Source organism: Loxodonta africana, unplaced genomic scaffold (assembly GCF_030014295.1).
Source record: "Loxodonta africana isolate mLoxAfr1 unplaced genomic scaffold, mLoxAfr1.hap2 scaffold_29, whole genome shotgun sequence".
In the NCBI taxonomy this organism is placed as follows: Eukaryota; Metazoa; Chordata; class Mammalia; order Proboscidea; family Elephantidae; genus Loxodonta; species Loxodonta africana.
This window is the reverse complement of record NW_026975011.1, coordinates 2,351,580-2,369,349: the sequence shown is the minus strand read 5'-3', so window position 1 is coordinate 2,369,349 and position 17,770 is coordinate 2,351,580. Positions and strand designations below refer to the sequence as shown.

Here is a 17,770-nt window from a genome sequence, read left to right as displayed (position 1 = left end):
CTAAAAGTAAACTAAATGAGTACTATTCTAAGCAAAGTAGCCCAGCCCATCATGGAACACTATTAAAATACTAGATGCAGTGAAATTCAAATCCATCATACACCCTAATTCTCCAAACCCCTCATTGAAATATCGGCAAATTGACACATAGCGACCCTATGTATGACAGAACAAAACACTGCCCAGGCCTTCGCCATCCCCACAATCGTTGTCATGCTTCAGCCCATTGTTGCAGCCACTATGTAAATCCATCTAGTTGAGAGTCTTCCTCTTTTTCACTGATCCTCTACTTTACCAAGCATGACGTCCTTCTCCAGAGCCTGATCCCTCCTGATAACATGTATCAACAAATAAATGGCAAAAAAGACTCAAACCACTCTTGTTCCCTTACTCCGAAACTTAGAAAGATCAGTAAATTCACAATTTAATATGGATGTTTACACTGCTAAGGGTATAAGTGCTGTGTAAGGAAATATTGAAAAGATACAATTTCAACTGCAAAGTCTAGTGACCTGTAGATAATATATACATAAATATTCTAGACAACTAGATATACGTAGTTAATTACCTCCGATGTCTTGTGAGGTATATGTTGCAGTATAATGGATTAGTTATAAAATCATTTAAGACAGTCCAAAATATATTGATGTCATATTTCTTTATGTGCATGTTTAAAATGCAATACTGGTTGCAATAATGAGCAAGAATAATACCTGAACTACAGTGGAACAAGCTCTGAGAGGCGTGAGTTCCAAAAAAGTTCCTTTAAAAAAATTTTTTTGTTTAAAATTTAAAAAATGGATAAAAATGCATTTGAATGTTTCAAATGATGGTCTCAGTATTTCGGACTGTGTTTTAACTACATAATTTCATAAAAGGAACACAGTCATGTGGTTATGTAACATTCAGGCTCTTACAAGGCATTAACCTGTGTTGTTGAATTGACTTCCACATAGTTTTCTTTGACAAGGAAGAGAGCATAATGGAGATGGTAATCCACACACTTAACACTAAAAAAGTGAGAAAGGAAAGACAGTCTCTCACAGCTGCAGCTGAACTGGCCTGGCTCAGTCACGTCGGCCATGGCGTTCTCGTCTTGATTCTCTAATAAAAGAAAAAAAATCCCTGAACGCCAGCATCAGAAAAAGGTTACTAAGATGGAACTTACTCGATAGACATTTCTGAGCACAGATAAAAACAAGAACACTCGCTGAAGAACTGAAATGGCTAATATCTTATTTTCCCAGTTAATATTAGTGACTGCTGTTTCTTTACCAATTATAGCTTTAGCAATGTTTCATTCCTCCTGCCTCCTAGATATAATTGCCTTCATTTCCAACACCACTCAAGCCAGGAAAATTGTCACTTCCTTGATCCTTCTTCAAATCAACTAACGCCATTTGAAATTAGTCCCTTCCAACACTCTCTTAACTGCGGCCCTACACGATTTCCCATTATATGCTGTTTCATTTATTGCAAAAAGAAAATAAACCCAATATGTTCACTTGCATGTGGGTTCATGGTGGTCTTTAGCTGGAGGGTGTTGAGAGAAATTTATTCTATTGATGTATGTTAGGTATTTGTATACTAAGAATTTGCTGTTAAATGTTATATAATGGACTTTAATAATAATATATGGTTCTTGTATCCATAGAGTAAAATATTGAAGGCAGGCAAAAATGATGTGGACTTGATTGGGTTTAAGAAGACAATTATGGAAAAATGCCTGCATCAATAAAAAGATATTGCAGAGAACCCTGATTATAACACTGGTTTCAAAGAAATTCTCTACTGCCTAAGTCACACATATGTCTCATAATGATAAAATATGTTTTAGGGTATATAAACTGGATACATGATCTTATTCTTAGAACAACTGATTCTATAATATTAGAAGTAATCTTTTTTATTTTATATATGTGTTTGATGTGTGAATATGTGTATAGATAAATATTTGTGTATATGAATTTATAAGATTTGAAATTAGGCAGTATTTTAGGAGGATGTTAAGATATACATTGTAATATATATCACAATGTATATATATTTATGTGAGGGTGTATGTGTATTGTATTGCAAGCATTGTTCACATGAAGAATATGAAATGTGTAGAGGCAATAAGAATGATAAGAGCAGGGTAGGAATCAGAGAAATATTTTACACCCACTGTGATGAATTTGGAAAGTTTTCATGAAGAAGAGTATTTCAAAAACTTGTGGAATTACGTGTAGAAGCCAACATAGATGCAAAGGTAAGGGAATAAGTGTATCTTAGAAAATAGGAGCTAAGGAAATGACTTACAGTGGAGTAAAACAGACTTGTTCTTAAGAGAGAATGGGAAATGTGGAGTATAGGCAACACTGAAAGGTTATTAAAATCTGAGGTGTTCCAGGGGATGATTCTAGCCTACAGCATTGATAGTCTCTTGAAACCAGTAACGTTTCAGAGAAGAAACACTTTCTTAATCCCCACCTGCATCTCCTTGTTCTGGAAACTATACACAATCGGGTTTAATGTGGGGGTCACAATAGTATAGACTGCAGCTACCACCTTGTCCTTGTTAAATGTGTAGCTGGTAGAAGGGCAGATATAGGTGTAGATTAGAGGGGAATAGTAGAGGGAAACCACGATGAGGTGGGATGAGCATGTTGAAAAGGCCTTCTTCTTGCCTTCTGCTGTGCAGATTTTGAGAATAGCAGCAATAATAAAACCATAGGAGATGAAGGTGAGAATAAAGTCATCAATGGCAAGGATGATGTCAGCAACATACACCATCATCTCGTTGACTCTCACGGGACTGCAGGACAAAGCTAGAAGGGGAGGTATCTCACAGAAGAAGTGGTCAATGGTATTGGGCCCACAGGAGGTGAGCTTCAGGATGAGACCCGTGTGCACCCAGGAATTGGTCACTGCAATAGCCACGAAAATGCTGAGCAAGGCCACACGCATATGACGGTTCATAATAGTGCTATAGTGAAGAGGGAAGCAGATGGCCACGTAGCAGTCATAGGCCATGGTGGTGAAGAGAACCATCTCAGCCCCAAGGGACCATGTGAAGAAGAAGAGCTGGGACATGCAGCCGCCATATGAGATGATCTTCTCTGACGTGAGTGTGGGCCACAGCATTTTGGGTATGATGCTTGTTGTGCAGATGATGTCCATGATTGCCAGTGCCAGAAGGAAGACATAGTGGTGCTATAAATTATGGCAACAACAATGAGCATATTACCAAGAAAAGCCACAAGATAGATGAAGAGAAAGATAACAAAGAGAACTCCCTGGAGTTCAGGATTTCTGGTGAGGCCCAGAACTATGAACTAAGTCACTATGCTGTGGTTCATCCTCCTTTGGCGATTAAATGACTGACATTGCACTGGTTGAATGACGGGAGTTAAAGGGATCTGCAAATTGTTATTAGGAGATTTTCTGTGGTGAGCATGTGTGCGTGAATTTAACGATTTGATACAACTCTGTAGTAGGAATTCCGTTACGATGGAATTCTCCCTTCCAGACAATACCCTTTATTTTCCAGACAGATGCCATTCTCTGACTTGTGTTCTTCTATTGATGACTCAAACTAAAGCCAGTGGTTAAGAAGAAAAAGATAAGAAAAATAAGTCCCTTCATATATTTCTATATTATTTTCTGAGTTGAAACTTGTCTAAGAATAATTTACTTTCTTATGTAAACACCCCATGAAAATATAATACAAATAAATACATATCTCTTTAGCTTGGTTAGTCACATGATATTCTTAGATGTCTTTCTTGAAACATATTAGTAAGAATAACTGGAACAACAGAGCTAATTACAGTGAGGACATTTCAGGGAAAAAACGCCTATCATAATAATCTAACACTGGATATCCACGTGGCCATTGACTATTACAGTCCAAATACTAAAAAAATTAATCATATATCTGCTTTGACACTTTTTCTTCAGTTTGACAAGCATATTGCTGAAGTTGAGTGAACTAATCACTTGCTATACTCTCAGATAATGGCAAGATAATTGGGTTTAAAAATAGATGATCTAGGATTGCATCTTTTTATTGCAGTTTTAAGTTAACCATTTAACTTTCATAAGCTTCAGATTACTTAGTTCTATGAAATTGGATAATTTGGGACAAAAATTAGAAATTATATAAAAACTAGAAACTGAACCAGTTGTCACTGAGTTGACTCTAACTCATGGAGACTCCACGAGTGTCAGAGCAGAATTGTTCTCCACAGGGTTTTCAGCAGCTGATTTTTCAGAAGTAGATCTCTAGACTTCCTCCCGAGGACACTCTGGACGGACTTGAACCACCAAGATTGTGACGAGCAGTCGAGGGCTTAACCATTGAACCACTCAGGGACTCAGGCCCATATATTGTATAGACAGAGCTAAAGTGTCGGACAGATAACCAAGGAAAAGAGGCAGCTGGAAACAGTTTTCTGGAAAGCAGCTACTATGAGTATAAATGAAATTCTTGTGCTATTTTATTCTTTCCCAAAACTTCTGTAGCATTTTTGCTACCTGTTTTCTTTTTTGCTAATTTACTTTGTTAGTTTCTTTTTTTTTTAATGCACAGTATGTTATTTACATGAATTCATGGCTGTTAGAACTGTCATGATTAGATGAATCTACTAGAAGTTTTTGAAATACTCATGAATTTATTCACAGCTTTATTTTTTCAGTGTCCCTCGACTTTTTAGAGCTTGTAATTTTTCTCTTATACCTAAACAGAAGCATAAATACAAATCCTTTTTGAGTGTGGGTCCAAAGTCAAGTCTAATTTGTAGTTTTGCAGCCTCATTTAATTAACCGGCTAAATAAATTTAAGCTACTGATTGATTAATTGGCAGTTGTTCAGACCAAGAAAAAAAAAAGATTTTGTCTAATATATAATCAAGATTGAGGATTCTTAACTTTAATTTTCTTTTCCATGTAATGCACTAACATAACAAGTACCATTACTTGGATATATGATATGTGACAGGTTCTGCAGATATGATATAATTTACACTGAGTCTTTAATAACTGAAGGCTAAAGTCTCAATGTGGTTGTGATAATGAAACACTGCACAGAGAGTTAAAATAACCATGGCTAGAATTACACATCTTATAAATGAGTGGGCCAAGATTGGCACTTAGATTGTCTGACTCCAAAAATATTGTTATTAACCTTTCTGGTATATGCCTTTAGGCAAAGCACAGCAAAGTTACACAACACATGAATAAGTAATATTTGCAAGAACAAACGGACAAAAAAAAAAAGATTCATGGAAGGAAAATATATGCAAATTTGTTTTCTTCAAATATTTAAAAGATTTGATACTGAACTAAATTATATCAACCAATTGTTAAAGTAGTGAGTGTTGAATATGGCTTCAAATGATATTAAAAGGGTATGGAAAGATCACACCATCTGAACCAGAGATCTGGCATCGAAATTTCTTGAGATGAATCTATAAAAAAAAAAAAATCAGTCCCCTTCCAGCCTACATGACATTACCTACATAAAAAACTCAGTTGCCATTGAGTCAATTCTGATTGATGGTGACCCTACGTATTTCAGAGTAGAATTGTACCCCTCGGGATTCTCAATGGCTGAGTTTTTGGAAGGAGATCATCAATCAGCCCTTTCTTCTGAGGTGCCTCTGGATAGACTCAAACCTCAAACCGTTTAGTTAGTAGTTAAGAGCATTAAACTTTTGCCCTACCCAGAAATAAGTACTCAATATAAAAGGAACACCCCCTGTTGAAGGAAAAAAAAAAGAGAAAAAGCTTCAATTTTCCCTTAGAGAACTATTTTTTTATCCATCTAAATGATATTATTTATCAAAGTCAATTATCTGTATAATTGTTGCCTATCAAATCTTCTGAAGCTTGGCATAAGGGAGAGATTCTAGCACCAAGATACAAAACCACGTTACACAAAATGCCAGTTGCAAGGAGGTAGGAAGCACAAATCCTGTCCACCACCTCTGAGTTAAGAGCAAAGGTGAGAGAATCTGGAGATTTTTTTTTTCTCTCATCTCCTTTTGTAATGCCACCAATTCTCCTTCACAGGAACAATGGCGTTGATTGGACTCTGTTCCCAGTACTGATTGCATGAGTAAGGATGGGTTACACTGTACAGAAGAGGCTGAATCCAGGAGGAGACCCTGACACATTTCACTAGGAGGAGGAATCTATGGACCATAAAACCCTAAGTCTACTTTTGGTCCAGGGTGGAGATATTTATTGCCCATTACCCACAGATGTCCAAATAGTGTTCAATAATTTCTCCCAAAATTCTGCAAGTGAGATTGGTCTGGCTTGTATAAATTACTCTAGTATCTCCAAAGGCCACAGCTTTCAGAGAACAACAGTCTGCTCACATCAGCACAAAAGCTGTTTTTCTAAGTCTTACAAGTCAAAAGCCATTTACTTTTGGTCACGTCCCTTTCTGGTCATCTCGTTTGGAATTATCAGCTTTGCTGTAGTTATTATGGTGACTCTGGTGAAGACTGACTATTCATTAATATTTGGAGATGAAAAGTCAGTAAAATTTAGTTAGACTAATGGTAATGGGGCCTAGATCTTAACACTGGGTCTTTCTGCCTGTGGCCTTGCATTTTTAATTTACATTTTCCAAATATCAGGCTCTTCACTGATTAATGGGATAATAACAGTTGTAACCTCATTGGCATGTTTTTTAGATTAAATAGTGAATGTAAATTATTATCCTAATCTGGACCCATATTAAGCTTCCAATTAAAGGTAATTATAATTTAGTTCCCAAAACTCGGTCATTTTCAAGTCTTATGTTTTAGTATATAATTTTTTAAAATAATAATGAGACAGTTTTTAATATCTACTGGAAGAAAAAAATTCCAAAATTATATTTGAAATAATTGAATGGGTATTATATTGTAAGAACAATAAGATTGGTTTGGGACAGTAAAAGACAAGATAGTTAATTCTAATTACAATAAAGATGCTTTTATAGGTCATGCTTTGTAATAATCAGCATGTTATTGTCTTTGATTACAATAATGTAATGCATGTTCTCAGTTATCTGAGGTTTAATGGTGAAAACAAACTTTTGTACAATTAGCTTTCATATGTTGATATAATGAGCAAATTACTAGAAGTAGGGATGATTTAATTTAGTAATAGCACATTAATTTTTATCTTAGGATCATGGAAAGACTAAAAAATGCTTGTTACATTGTCTCTGAAAAGTATGCAGTTCTCTAGAAGTGTGAAGGGAAAAGCAAAAGGGAGGAGAAAATAAATTCTAAGGAAAAATACTAATGCGTTAAAGTACAGGTTATAAAGTATAAAATGTGAGAAACAGCAAATAGTTCGATTATCAGATGGAAGCAGCTTTGTGTACAGAGAGGAAGTGCTGTGAGAGGCGAAGTATAATGAGATGTCTTGTTCAGATTATTATACTCTGAGGGATTATTTTGTGCTACTGTAGGCAATAAGGGAGAAATTGGAAGTTTCTGCAAGAGGAAGTAACATGGGATGTGCCAAGATTTTAGAAAGACAGCCTGCAGGCAGCACAGAGAATGGATTCAAGGGATAGACTTTTTTGTCCACATTGGGCAGAGATTGCACTGACAAGCACTAACTGGTTTGTGGAAGAGCATTAATTTCATTAAATTTAACACTAGAACTTATTTATAGTGATTAGGTATTAGAATAAGAAGAAAGTTATGTAATCGATACATAAGTCATTTAATACATATACTGAAACCAAACCAAACCTGTTGCTGTCAAGTTGATTCTGACTCACAGCAACCCTGCAGGACAGACTAGAACTGCCCCACAGGGATTCCAAGGAGTGGCTGGCAGATTCGAACTGCCAACATTTAGATTAGCAGCTGAACTCTTAACCACTGCACCACCAGTGCTCCATATATAGTATAGTTAATATTTAAATGTATGTATACACACATATATAAAGTTGTATAATAGATAAGCCTATACACTAAATACGTTCATTTTAATTATTGAGCAGGATGCAGGCACATTACCAAATAAACACCGGCAACCCCTTCTTACCGTACCTGTTGCCATCTAGTCAATTCTGACTCATAGCAATCCTATAGGACAGAGTAGAACTGCCCCATATGGTTTCCAAAGAGTTCCTGGTGGATTCGGACTGCTGACCTTTTGGTTAACAGCCATAGCTCTTAACCACTACACGACCAGGGTTTCCAGACCCTTTTTTAGAGGCATTAAATTGAGGTCACCCTGTTTGCTGACTCTAACACCACAGTCAGTAGCAGTCCATATTGGCGCTTTATGGATATGCCATTCACTGTGTTGCTTTATTTAATCTTGATAACAGGAGAATTAAGAATTAAAAATATCAATGTCCCTACCTTACACATGAGGAAGTTGAAGCATGACAAGTTTAAGGAACTTGCTCATTGTCACACAATCAGACATTGGTGATGTTAGGATCTGAATCCAGGGAGTCTAATGTCAAAAGTCATGTTGTGACCTATGAACCCATGTTATGCTGCTGCCAACTCCCAGAGTACCCGTTATTCTGCATCATCATCTTCTTTTTTAAATAATATCTTCATTTCCAACTTGAACAATGTAGACACAATTGTAAAGGGCCTGGGCAGTGCAAATGGTTCAGTGCTTGGCTACTAGTCAAAAGGTTGGCCGTTTGAACCCACCCAGAGGCACCTCGGAAGAAAGGCCTGGTGATCATTACATCAGAAAGATCACAGCCATGAAAAACCTGTGAAGGACGGTTCTACTCAGTCACATATGGGGTCGGCATGAGTCCAAACAGACTTGATGGCAACTTTTTTTTTTAAGTATGTGTGAGGCAAGGTGCTAGAAACTCACAAAAGCAACCACTGTGTTCTGAGACTAGAAAGGTAAAATCTACTCTATATTCTGATGTTCCTGAATGATTTCTGCCAGACAATTTTGTTCTAGGCATCTCTCCTCAGTTGTCGTTGTGTGCCATCAAGTCCATTCTGACTCATAGTGACCCTATTAGACAGAGTAGGCCTGCTCCACAGGGTTTCCTAGGCTGTAACCTTTATGCGAGCAGATTGCCAGGTCTTTTCTCTCACAGAGTGGCTGGTGGGTTCAAACCACTGACCATTAGCAGCCTAGAGCTTAACCGATGCACCACGGTAAGTCAAAGGCGGTGCTAGTTAAAGTCGTGTTCAAAGATGATGCTGTATTTTCTTCAGCTTAGCTTTGCAGCTAAGTAATGAAAGAGAGGTGAAAACTGATATTTCTCAGTTTTCTAAGGTTTTGAAGTGACCAGTGAGATAGAGGAAAGAATGGAAGAACACAGTGTCTGGGAAGCAGAGTGCAGCATAGAAAGAAAAAATGTGCCGGGGCTAGTGGAGTGTGTCTCTAGCCCGGGTACAAACCACGGCACTACTGAGGCAGAATGATCAATGTTCTGGTTAGCCCGACACTGTCTAGTTTTATCACCGAAAGATCAATGTCCTAGGAAATTGATCAGTCCCAGGAAAACTGGGAAGGTTGGTCTCCCCAGGGTTTGTCAAACAAATGCAACGTCTGGTTCTGAGAACCTCAGCCACTTATAACTCCCAAAACACTTTATTCTCGAACTTTGTGGAGAGATTATTGTCCAAGTTTAACTTTAAACCCACCACTCTCCTTATTCCAGAGTCTCTCAAAGTTAGAATATGCACATTAAATTAATTAGTAACTCAAATGTGTATACAAGCCAGGTGTTTGAAGCTGCTTAGAGCATCCCCTTACAATGAAAAACTTTGAAACTCATTTGAAATCATTTTGCTGATTAAACATTTAGGCTAATTGAATAAATTACATATTCTAAAATAATTTCCCAAACATATTAATCATCCTTATCACAATGGTAACACTGTTTAGCCTACATATAGTTGCTTGTGTTCTAAACTCCAATTTGTACATATTCAATATGAAAGAAATAACTTCAACAAAGCAGGGAGGCAATATAAATAAATGTAAAATCAAATAACTATTACTGTTTTCAGTGAATTGCAATCTAACTGTTGGTAGATGCATGATTTGATGGGTAATGTTTTCAGCTTCGGTAAATGACAGTATACGTCTTTTACACTATTTTGGTAAGTAGCTCCTGTAACCATTAGCACATCTGGATATATTTTCAGGATGGCTAACAGAGTTCTACAGTGCTTTTGGAACAGGGGTACAGAATAAATCAGACACATTTCCTGAATTTCCTTAGTAGCATTCCCTAAATATGAGAGCCATAGATGCATTACACCTCCTTAAAAGAAATTGTCAAATTCCACATAAGAAATTCTAATTACACAAACAGGATTAACAGAGATGCGGAATCTTATTCTCAAGAGGTATTGTAAATATATCTAACTTGATCAAGTCATATGAATTAAAAGAGAGTAACTGTTCTTTTTGTTGTTGAGTGTCGTGGAGTCAGTTAGTATTCATAGCGGCTCCATGGGACAGAGTAGAACTGCCCCATAGAATTTTCTCAGCTGAAACCGTTATGGTCTTTATGGAAGCAGATCAGCAGATCCTTACCTAAGGAGCGGCTTCGTGGATTCGAACCACTAAACTTTTTGTTAGAAGCCCAGCGCCATTTTCCCCACTAGGGCTCCTTACAGAATAACTAATGTTTAATAAAGACAGATATTTTATACATGCTGTTAATTTTTGTAATAAGTGTTATATCTCTTCAGAAATAAATCTTTTATTTCAGGTCCATATGTCCTGTGAGAAATATTTGCCTGGAAATATCATAGCCTAAGTACAAGCATATAGAGTTTTACAATAAGCAACATCTGGAGTGTTTCCAAAATTGATTAAAGGAAAGCTGTCAAATTTAAAACTATTTACCTTATGCAACAAGAAATAAAGTTTATGCATCCAGATTTCTATATGAAAAATCTTGTTTTTGTATCCCATACACATTTTTTAATAATTTTTATTGAGCTTTAAGTGAACGTTTACAAATCAAGTCAGTCTGTCACATATAAGCTTATATACACCTTACTCCATACTCCCACTTACTCTCCCCCAATGTGTCAGCCTGCTCCCTCCTTCCAGTCTCTCCTTTCATGACAATTTTGCCAGTTTCTAACCCTCTCTACCCTCCTATCTCCCCTCCAGACAGGAGATGTCAACACAGTCTCAAGTGTCCACCTGATACAAGTAGCTCCCTCTTCATCAGCATCTCTCTCCAACCCATTGTCCAGTCCCTTCCATGTCTGATGAGTTGTCTTCGGGAATGGTTCCTGTCCTGGGACAACAGAAGGTTTGGGGACCATGACCGCCGGGATTCCTCTAGTCTCAGTCAGACCATTAAGTCTGGTCTTTTTATGAGAATTTGGGGTCTGCATCCCACTGTTCTTCTGCTCCCTCAGGGGTTCTCTGTTGTGCTCCCTCTCAGGGCAGTCATCGGTTGTGGCCGGGCACCAACTAGTTCTTCTGGTCTCAGGATGATGTCTCTAGTTCATGTGCCCATTCTGTCTCTTGGACTCATAGTTATCGTGTGACCTTGGTGTTCTTCATTCTCCTTTGATCCAGGTGGGTTGAGACAAATTGATGCATCTTAGATGGCCGCTTGTTAGCATTTAAGACCCTAGACGCCATATTTCAAAGTGGGATGCAGAATGTTTTCATAATAGAATTGTTTTGCCAATTGACTTAGAAGTCCCCTTAAACCATGGTCCCCAAACCCCCGCCCTTGCTCCGCTGACCTTTGAAGAATTCAGTTTATCCCGGAAACTTCTTTGCTTTTGGTCCAGTCCAGTTGAGCTGACCTTCCCTGTATTGAGTATTGTACTTCCCTTCACCTAAAGTAGCTCTTATCTACTAACTAATCAGTAAATAACCCTCTCCCACCCTCCCTCCCTCCACCCCTCGTAACCAAAAAAGTATGTGGTCTTCTCAGTTTATACTATTTCTCAAGATCTTATAATAGTGGTCTTGTACAATATTTGTCCTTTTGCCTCTAATTTCACTAAGTATAATGCCTTCCAAGTTCCACCATGTTATGAGATGTTTCACAGATTCCTCAATGTTCCTTATTGATGTATAGTATTCCATTGTGTGAATATACCATAATTTATTTAACCATTCATCTGTTGATGGACGCCTTGGTTGCTTCCAGCTTTTTGCTATTGTAAACAGAGCTGCAATAAACATGGGTGTGCATATATCTGTTCATGTAAAGGCTCTTATTTCTCTAGGGTATATTTCGAGGAGTGGGATTTCTGGGTTGTTTTATGGTAGTTCTACTTCTAACTTTTCAAGAAAACACCAGATAGTTTTCCAAAGTGGTTGTACCATTTTACATTCCCACCAGCAGTGTATAAGAGTTCCAGTCTCTCCGCAGCCTTTCCAACATTTATAATTTTGTGTTTTTTGGATTAATGCCAGGCTTGTTGGAGTGAGATGGAATCTCATCGTAGTTTTAATTTGCGTTTCTCTAATAGCTAATGATCGAGAGCATTTTCTCATGTATCTGTTAGCTGCCTGAATATCTTCTTTAGTGAACTGCATGTTCATATCCTTTGCCCACTTCTTGATTGGGTTGTTTGTCTTTTCGTGGTTGAGTTTTAACAGAATCATATAGATTTTAGAGATCAGGCGCTGGTCGGAGGTGTCATAGCTGAAAATTCTTTCCCAATCTGTAGGTGGTCTTTTTACTCTTTTGGTGAAATCTTTAGATGAGCATAGGTGTTTGATTTTTAGGAGCTCCCAGTTATCTGGTTTCTCTTCGTCATTTTTGGTAATGTTTTGTATTCTGTTTATGCCTTGTATTAGAGCTCCTAAGGTTGTCCCTATTTTTTCTTCCATGATCTTTATCCTTTTTGTCTTTATGTTTAGGTCTTTGATCCACTTGGAGTTAGTTTTTGTGCATGGTGTGAGGTATGGGTCCTGTTTCATTCTTTTGCAAATGGATATCCAGTTATGCCAGCACCATTTGTTAAAAAGACTATCTTTTCCCCAATTAACTGACACTGGTCCTTTGTCAAATATCGGCTGCTCATATATGAATGGATTTTTTTCATACATGGATGGATTTATATCTGGGTTCTCAATTCTGTTCCATTGGTCTATGTGCCTGTTGTTGTAGCAGTACCAGACTGTTTTGACTACGTATAATAGGTTCTAAAATCAGGTAGAGTGAGGCCTCCCACTTTCTTCCTCTTTTTCAGGAATGCTTTACTTATCTGGGGCTCCTTTCCCTTCCATATGAAGTTGGTGATTTGTTTCTCCATCACATTAAAAAATGTCGTTGGAATTTGGATCGGAAGTGCATTGTATGTATAGATGGCTTTTGGTAGAATAGGCATTTTTACTATGTTAAGTCTTCCTATCAATGAGCAAGGTATGTTTTTCCACTTATGTAGGTCCTTTTTAGTTTCTTGCAGTAATACTTTGTAGTTTTCTTTGTATAGGTCTTTTAGATCTTTGGTAAGATTTATTCCTAAGTATTTTATCTTCTTGGGGGCTACTGTGAATGGTATTGATTTGGTGATTTCCTCTCCGATGTTCTTTTTGTTGGTGTAGAGGAATCCAAGTGATTTTTGTATGTTTATCTTATAACCTGAGACTCTGCCAAACTCTTCCATTAGTTTCAATAGTTTTCTGGAGGATTCCTTAGGGTTTTCTGTGTATAAGATCATGTCATCTGCAAACAGAGATAATTTTACTTCCTCCTTGCCAATCCAGATGCCCTTTATTTCTTTGTCTACCCTAATTGCTCTGGCTAGGACCTCTAGCAAAATATTGAATAAGAGCAGTGATAAAGGGCATCCTTGTCTGGTTCCTGTTCTCAAGGGAAATGCTTTCAGTCTCTCTCCATTTAGAATGATGTTGGCTGTTGGCTTTGTATAAAAAAAAAAAAAAAAAAAACTTTATTATGTTGAGGAATTTTCCTTCAATTCCTATTTTGGTAAGAGTTTTTATCATAAATGGGTGTTGGACTTTGTCAAATGCCTTTTCTGCATCAATTGATAAGATCATGTGGTTTTTGTCTTTTGTTTTATTTATCTGGTGGATTACCTTAATGGTTTTTCTAATATTAAACCAGCCTTGCATAAATTTTTTTTTTTTTTTTGCATGGCTGGTATAAATCCCACGTGGTCGTGGTGGATTATTTTATTGATAGGTTGTTGAATTCTATTGGCTAGAATTTTGTTGAGGATTTTTGCATCTATGTTCATGAGGGATATAGGTCTGTAATTTTCTTTTTTTGTGATGTCTTTACCTGGTTTTGGTATCAGGGATATGGTGGCTTCATAGAATGAGTTAGGTAGTATTCCATCATTTTCTATGCTTTGAAATACCTTTAGTAGTAGTGGTGTTAACTCTTCTCTGAATGTTTGGTAGAACTCTGCAGTAAAGCCAACCGGGCCAGAGCTTTTTTTTTTGTTGGGAGTTTTTTGATTACCGTTTCAATCTCTTTTTTTTGTTATGGGTCTATTTAGTTGTTCTACTTCTGATTGTGTTAGTTTAGGTAGGTCGTGTTTTTCTAGGAATTCATCCATTTCTCCTAGGTGTACAATTTTTCGTAATAATCTGATATGATTCTTTTAATTTCAATTGGGTCTGTTGTGATGTGGCCCATCTCGGTTCTTATTCAGGTTGTTTCCTTTCCTGTATTTCTTTAGTCAGTCTAGCCAATGGTTTATCAATTTTGTTAATTTTTTCAAAGAACCAGCTTTGGCTTTGTTAATTCTTTCAATTGTTTTTCTGTTCTCTAATTCATTTAGTTCAGCTCTAATTTTTATTATTTGTTTTCTTCTGGTGCCTGATGGATTCTTTTGTTGCTCACTTTCTATTTGTTCAAGTTGTAGGGACAGTTCTCTGATTTTGACTCTTTCTTCTTTTTGTACGTGTGCATTTATTATCGATATAAATTGACCTCTGAGCACTGCTTTTGCCGTGTCCCAGAGGTTTTGATAGGAAGTGTTTTCATTCTCGTTGCATTCTATGAATTTCTTTATTCCCTCCTTAATGTCTTCCACAACCCAGTGTTTTTTGAGCAGGGTATTGTTCATTTTCCAAGTATTTCATTTCTTTTCCCTAATTTTTCTGTTATAGATTTCCACTTTTATGGCCTTGTGGTCTGAGAAGATGGTTTGTAATATTTCGATGTTTTGGATTCTGCAAAGGTTTGTTTTATGACCTAATATGTGGTCTATTCTAGAGAATGTTCCATGTGCGCTAGAAAAAAAGGTATACTTTGCAGCAGTTGGGTGTAGTGTTCTGTATTAGTCTATGAGGTCAAGTTTGTTGATTGTAGCAATGAGGTCTTCCCTGTCTCTATTGAGCTTCTTACTGGAGGTCCTGTCCTTCCATGAAAGTGGTGTGTTGAAGTCTCCTACTATAATTGTGGAGATGTCTATCTCAGTTTTCAGTTCTGTTAAAGTTTGTTTTATATATCTTGCAATCCTGACATTGGGTGCATAAATATTTATGTCTTCCTGGTCAATTGTCCCTTTAATCGTTACATAGTGTCCTTCTTTACCCTTTGTGGTGGATTTAACTTTAAAGTCTATTTTTCAGAAATTAATATTTCTACTCCTGCTTTTTTTTGCTTGTTGTTTGCTTGGTACATTTTTTTCCATCCTTTGAGTTTTAGTTTGTGTCTCTAAGTCTAAGGTGTGTCTCTTGTAGGCAGCATATAGACCGATCGTGTTTCTTTATCCAGTCTGAGATTGTCTGTCTCTTTTTTGGTGCATTTAGTCCATTTACATTCAGCGTAATTATAGATAAGTATTTTTTTTATGTGTTTAATGCTCTCATTTTGATGCCTTTTTATGTGTGTTGTTGACCATTTCATTTTTCCACTTACTTTTTTGTGCTGAGACGTTTTTCTTTGTAAATTGTGTATTCCTCATTTTCATAGTATTTGACTTTATGTTTTCTGAGTCATTATGTTTTTCTTGGTTTTTATTTTGAGTTATGGAGTTGTTATACCTCTTTGTGGTTACCTTAATATTTACCCCTATTTTTGTAAGTAAAAACCTAACTTGTATTGTTCTATATAGCCTTGTTTCCCTGTCCGTATGTCGTTCTATGCCTCCTGTATTTAGTCCCTCTTTTTGATTATTGTCATCTTTTACATATTGACTTCAATGATTCCCTGTTTTGAGCATTTTTTTCTTTTTAAAATTAATCTTAATTTGTTTTTGTGATTTGGGTTGGTATCAGGATGCTCTGTTCTGTGACCTTGTGTGGTGCTGGTATCTGATATTATTGGTTTTCTGACCAAACAATTTCCTTTAGTATTTCTTGTAGCTTTGGATTGGTTTTTGCAATTTCTCTAAGCTTATGTTTATCTCTAAATGTTTTAATTTCTCCTTCATATTTTAGAGAGAGTTTTGCTGGATATATGACCCTTGGCTAGCAGTTTTTCTCCTTCAGTGCTCTCTATATGTCATCCCATTGCCTTCTTGACTGCATAGTTTCTGCTGAGTGGTCTGAACTTATTCTTATTGATTCTCCTTTGTAGGAGACCTTTCTTTTATCCCTGGTTGCTTTTAAAATTTTCTCTTTATTTTTGGTTTTGGCAAGTTTGATGATAATATGTCTTGGTGATTTTCTTTTTGGATCAATCTTAAATGGGGTTCAATGAGAATCTTGGATAGATATCCTTTAGTTTTTCATGATGTCAGGGAAGTTTTCTGCCAACAGACCTTCAACTATTCTCTCTGTGTTTTCTGTTATCCCTCCCTGTTCTGGGACTCCAATCACACACAAGTTATCCTTCTTGATAGAGTCCCACATGATTCTTAGGGTTTATTTTTTTTAATTCTTTTATCTTATTTTTTTCCAGGTATATTGGTGTCAATTCCCTGGTCCTCCTGATCCCCAACCCTGCATTCCAATTGCTCTAGTCTGCTCGTCTGACTTCCTATTGAGTTGTCTAATTCTGTAATTTTACTGTTATTCTTTTGGATTTCTGAATGCTGTCTCTCTATGGATTCTTGCAGCTTATTAATTTTTCTGCTATGTTCTTGAATAATCTTTTTTATTTCTTGAACTGCTTTATCGTGTGTTCCTTGGTTTTTTCTGTAAATTACCTTATTTCATTTCTGAGGTCATCCCGGATGTCTTGAAGCATTCTGTAAATTAGTTTTTTATATACTGCATCTGACAATTCCAGGAACGTACCTTCTTTTGGGAAAGATTTTCATTCTTTAGTTTGGGAAGTTGTAGAAGCAATCATGGCCTGCTTCTTTATGTGGTTTGATATCGACTGCTGTCTCCAAGCCACCTCTAAGATATTGTAGTGATTTATTCTATATTTGCTTACTGAGTCTTATCTTGTTTTGTTTTCTCTCAATTTATGTAGATGGGCTACTAGATTGTGCTGTCTTGATTGTTGTAGCCCTTGAATCACTTGTGTCCTATTACCAGCTGGTTTGGGCTGTTACCAGATATATAAGCCTAAGAGTCCATTCACTATTCTTGAGTAGAATCTGATTTTGGATCATCAAGTGCGTGGTGCAGACTGTCACCTATCCACCTAGAGCAGTAGTGGTGATAGCTGTGTGCACCAGATTCTAGTAGCAGCAGGAGTTCACACTCCGGGGGGGGGGCAGGATGCTGACAGGCTTCCCCCAAGTGCCAGTGAGGTAGGTGTGTCTCTATTCCTAAAGCACTTTGGTGGGTGGGCTCTGCAGCTGTACCTTAGGCCCCCAATGCAAGTACCTCTACAGATTGGTAGGTTTCACCCTCCTTAGACCCCTAAGACTGGAGGCTAGGTGGTCTGGGGGGGAGCTTCAGCCCTCAGTTCCCC

General features: G+C 37.1%; 1 pseudogene; it reads right to left on the bottom strand.

The window, feature by feature from the left end:
* Positions 1-438: 438 nt before the first annotated feature.
* LOC135229382 (olfactory receptor 13G1-like) lies at positions 439-3,574 on the bottom strand (annotated as a pseudogene).
* Between the last annotated feature and the right edge of the window lie 14,196 nt (positions 3,575-17,770).